This window comes from Crocodylus porosus, unplaced genomic scaffold, assembly GCF_001723895.1.
Source record: "Crocodylus porosus isolate Cpor-Errol unplaced genomic scaffold, CroPor_comp1, whole genome shotgun sequence".
Taxonomy (NCBI): Eukaryota; Metazoa; Chordata; order Crocodylia; family Crocodylidae; genus Crocodylus; species Crocodylus porosus.
The window spans coordinates 3,089,118-3,094,774 of NW_017728910.1; positions in this window are offsets into that span (position 1 = coordinate 3,089,118).

Sequence of the window (5,657 nt, forward strand, 5' to 3'; positions counted from 1 at the left end):
TTCCCCCTGCCCGACCCCCCCTGGAGCCTGCCTGCCTGCCTGAGCTGTGTGGGGGCCTGATTCCTCCCTCCACAGCTGCTGTGTCCCCTGGAACTGCCTGAGCTGGGTGCCTGTGGGTAGGTGACCTCCTGCCCTCCCCACAGCTCAGGGACTGCTCCACCTGCCAGCAGCTCACCCTCCCCTCCCTGCCACTGGAGAGGCAGGTAAGTCAGTGTGTGCATGATGGGGATTTAATCAGCCCTAAATTGAAGTGGTGTTTTTAAAAATCCACGACTTCAATTTAGGGCCCCCATTTCATCTACACACATTCTTAGGCAGCCAAATAAGATCAAAGCCTATCGATGCAAACAAAAAGGAAGCACAGATGGACACACAGGGCTAGCTCTACTGGCTTCACAGTCACAGAGACAACTATGAGTTGTGGATAGCATTCCAGATTACATGGGAAGGAGTATATGGTATTGATGTTGGATGATAGGGGATGATGGCCTCTATTCTCAGTTATGCTTTAGACTTGTGTGCAACTGTGGGACCATCATGTACCCTATTTTATTATATTTCACTCTTTATATAATTGGGGATATATAGACATCTTACCTGATACTAGCAGTCAGGGCCAAATTAATCCTTTAGTGGGCCCTAAGTAAACAAACTCACGGGCTCTGTGCTGGTCAAAGCCCCTCTCCACACCCTGGCACTGCCACCCGCGGGGAGTGGAGCTCAGAGTCACCACTAATAAGCAGCCACTGGAGTAGTAAGGCCGACGGAATGGAAAGCAAGGGAAGGGAGGTGGATGCGGCCATTCACCAAGCCCTCCCTCCCTCCTCCTCCCACGCAGCTCAGGGCCCTAGGCATGTACCTAGTTTGCCTGTGCATTAATCTAGCCCTGCTAGCAGTATTGTATAAAACTCATTGTCATGTCAGTACTGAGAGGAGTTCCTGACAAAGGAACCAATACTTTGCATGTTAAGCATTAGTATAGGAACTAAATAAGATCAAGGAGAATGCACTATGGACATTCCTACATGTATCAAGAAAAAATATTAGCCCTCAAACTAAATGGTTGTGTGATTATGTGAACTGCTGTTCCTAAATACTAGGCTCGGGCACCACATCTACCTTGTAGAATCATAGAATCGTAGAAAATGAAGGTCGAGAGGGACCTCAGGAGGTGATCTAGTCCAACTCTGTGCTCAAAGCAGGACCAACTAAATGATTCCAGCCAGGGCTTTGTTGAGCCAGACCTTAAAAACATCCAAGGAGGGAGATTCCACCACCTCTCTAGGTAACCCATTCCAGCGCTTCACCAGCCTACTAGTGAAAAGGTTTTTCCTAATATCCAACCTAAACCTCCTCTGCTGCAACATAAGACCATTGCTCCTTGTTCCATCAACTGCTACCACTGAGAACAATCTAGTTCCATCCTCTTTGGAGCCACCCTTCAGGTAGTTAAAGTCTGCTGTCAAGTCCCCCCCTCAGTCTTTCTTCTGCAGACTAAATAAGCCTAGTTCCATCAGCCTCTCGTCTAAAGTCATGTGTCCCAGTCCCCTATTTTCATTGTCTTCTGCTGGACTCTAACTTGTCCATGTCCTTTCTATAGTGGAGGGCTCAAAACTAGACATGGTACTCCAGATGTGGCCTCACCAGTGCAGAATAGAGGGGAATAAGTACTTCCCTCAGTCTGCAAGCAACACTCCTGCTAATGCAGCCCAGTATGCCGCTAGCCTTCTTGGTAAAAAGGACACACTGTTGATTCATTCCCACCTTATTGCCCACTGCAACTCCCAGGTCCTTTTCTTCAGACCTCATGCTTAGCCAGTTTGTCCCAAGCCTGTTGTAGTACATGGAATTGTTCTGTCCTAAGTGCAGGACTTTGCACTTGTCTTTGTTGAAGGTCACTTTGAATCCCAGCCTTAGACTCCGGCATATCTATCCCACTTCCCTCCATCTTGGTTTCATCCACAAAATTGTTTAGGGTGTAATCCACCCGATTTTTCAGATCATTACTGAAGATACTGAACAAAACCAGCCCCAAGACTGACCCCTAGGACACTCCACCTAATATCGGCTGCCAGCTAGACCTCAAACCATTGATCACTATTCACTGAGCCCAGCAGTCCAGCCTGCTTTCTGTCCACCTTACAGTTCATTCATCCAACCCGTACTTCCTCAGCTGGCTTGCATGGATGCTGTGGGAGACTGTATCAAAACCCTTGCTAAAGTCAAGGTATATCATGTCCGCTGCATTCCCTGAATCCATGGAACCAGTTATCTCACCACAGAGGGCATTCAGCTTGGTCAGGCATGACTTGCTCTTGGTGAATCCATGCTGACTGTTCCTGAGCAGTTTCTTCTTCTCTACATTTTGTGACTGAGTTCAACACAATATAGGAGCCAAGATCTCTTCCTCAGTACACGAAGAGGTGTACAGGTGCTGCTTCTTGAAGGAATGGGATGAGGAGAAAAAGATAGTATTACAGATGGACTTCAGCTCTGATCTTTCCTTTCTTTCAGTGAGCACAAAGAGCTGGGGTTACTTAATTTCTCTGACAATAGGAAGTTGTTAGCAGCCATGCTTACAAGTTTCTAGGCTTTGTGGTGGTATTCTGATCTCAGCCAGGTGGGAAAGCAAACTATGGACCAGTATGAGAGTATAAGTGGAGACCAGCAGGAGAAATATTGTATGGAGAAAGAGGAGCCATACTTGTGGCAGTGTGCTTCCTAAATATAGAAGAACTAAACTAAGGTACCTATCATGTAGAACAGAAGAGAATGGAGGTAAAGAGTGACCTAATATTTTGTATATGGGAAGCCATGAAGGCCATAGGGAGACCTACTGATTAGAATTTACTGGACTGCTGAGAGTGGTCCCAGAATTTGGATCTGAGCCATACACTTTATAGTATTTTAGGTGAACTGAGTAACTACAAAAAAGTGCAAGATTTCAAATGATTTTACTCTTTGCAATAGAGATTAAAATAAGTAATTAGTTCAACTCTTTTAGAGATGTTGCTGTGTTCTGTGTCAGAGCAGAAAGGAGAATTAATGAATCATTTTGATAGTATGATTGGAATTTGCTATTTGGGGCGATATTCAAGATGCACTTGAGATGTTCCAAAGTCAATTCTTAATCTGAATTTTCTGTTAGTCTAAGAGAAACACAAACTGTATTGCTCACAGGTGTTTATTATGTCTGTTTCTTAGGAGATGCAATAAACTTGTCTCCCACAGCAGCTCAGCCCACTACTGGGGATAATGTAGACCTCATTGCGATCAAAAGACTATTATTTGAACCATAGTTTTACCTGCTGGGTGCTACAGTTTGTGTTACACTTTTCATATCTGCTCACCAAGGATGTTTTCATCCTCCAACAAATAAGCCTAACTGAATGGAGATTATATTAATGCCTTACACTGTGATAACATTTTTGTCTGAAAAAAGTGAGGCTCTTGAAAAATAAACCACGCTATGGATGCAGAGACAAGGACCAATGTTGACTGATGCTTTTTGATGAATTCAATGTTAAGAAAACTATTTTAGACCTGTATAGACCACATTACTTAACCTGTGTACTGAAACAATTTAATCCCTTTACAAATTAGAAAACTTAGAAATGAAAAGGTGCATTCACATAGGGAAGGTATTAAGAAAAAGCTATGAAAAGTTTGACCTGCCTGCTGTTAGTTCTTCACAACAGCTGAAAATGTGGATTACCATAGCACATGTATTTTGCTAGAGCACTAAAAGTTAAAGAAATTTAAACAGTCACACAAAGGACACTAGCTAACATTACATTTAGATTACTTTAACCAAGTTTAGGTTGATGGAAATGCCGAGATTTGCATGCATTTGTAGGCTTAGATCACCCTAAAAATGGCACATGCTGATCTAAAGTTAGTTCTTGTCAAACATGAATTTTCTTTAGATCAGCAGAACTTTTTTTTGGTCAGCATGTATTAACCTGACCTAACAAACAGTTGCACACATTCCCATCCCAGCCCTGAGGCTGGAAAAGCCCAGCCACTCTCCACAGTCTGAAATATTGCTGTTTTTACTGCTCTGTCTGTGCCCCACCTCCCCACCCTGTCCCCACCCTGTGGTTGGGATGAAAACTTTTTTTGACCTTGAATATGCTATTTTTTTGCCATCCTGACTAGTGTGCCCACCATCAAAACCAGGCAGCTTTCCCTGGACCCACCAGCACCCCACCCACCTTATTTATCTCCAGCCGCCCATACCTCCTATTGGCAGGCAGCAAATGCTTGCACACAGTGGGTATGTCTACATATGCATTTATGCCAGCTTAAATTTACTGTGCAATAAGTTACTGCACAGTAAATGGGAATAGGGCAACATCTATACATGCAGGTGTTAAAGTGCATTAATACTGTGTGTGGACTGACTAAAGTTAGTCCGAAGTCAGTTCATACACATAGTATTACTGTGCATTAAGGGCATCTACACATGTGTTACCTTGCAGTAAATAATTGGGTATAAATTTGATACCTGCATGATGCTGGTATCAAATATATGCTCAAGTTGGTGTAAGTCAGCATATTTACTGCACAGTATGTGTGTGCAAGTGTCAACTTGTGCCCATACTGTACAGTAATTGTGGTTACTATGCAGTAAATGCACATGTGTAGATGTGCCCAATGATCCCAATTCAGGTTTGTGCTTGTTTGCACCCCAAGGCTGGTCCAGCTGCTGTCTCATTCACTTCGGTGGCTAAGGAAACGAGCTCACTATCCAGTGACAGGTGAAAAAAATATCCAGTGATGCTAAAGTTTTAGACTTCAGAAGGGCCAACTTTAGTAAACTTAGGAACCTAGTTAGTGAGGTGGCCAAACTCAAGAGCATCGGGATAATGGGAGTCCAAGGGGGTTGGAAGTTTCTCAAGGGAGTGATCCTTGGGGCACAAAAGGAGTCTCTCCTCTTATGCAGGAAAGGGGCTAAGGGGATAAAGAAAGTCCTTGGCTTAACAGGGAGCTTAAGGAAAGATTGAGGGCAAAGAAAGAGATGTATAGGCAGTGGAAGCAGGGGCAGCCACCAAGAAAGCATACACCACCGTGGCGTGCTATTGCAGGGAGTCAGTTAGGCAGGCCAAGGCAGGACTGGAGCTTAGGCTGCCTACAACAATCAGGGACAATGAAAAGTCCTTCTACAGATACATTGTTAGCAAAAAGAAGGAGCAAAGTAGCATAGGACCCCTGCAGGACAAATCAGGTAAGTTGGTGGTTGATGCAGACAAAAAGACAGAGCTCTTCAATGAGTTTTTTGTTTCAGTATTCCTTAATACTGACCAAGACAATTCCCCCACCTTGAGCATAGGCAGATGTCCAAAAGGCACCAGACTGCCAAAGGTTAGTGTTGGCTTAGTTAAAGAGCACTTGGAAGGGCCATTTGGCTACAAGTCAGCCAGCCCAGATGACCTCCATCCACGGGTGCTGAAGGTATTGGCTGGTGTCATTTCTGAGCCGCTGGTACAGCTGTTTGAGCTCTCATGGTGTTCTGGTGTTACCAGATTTGCCCACTACTTTGGGGTGTGCTCATTTATTTGGGCTAGGGTCTTGGTAACTCTATTAATGTGCTGCTTGTGTTACTGGTGTTTCTATACAGAGCTGTATCTCTCCCCCTGCAAGCCCTCACCCCCAAT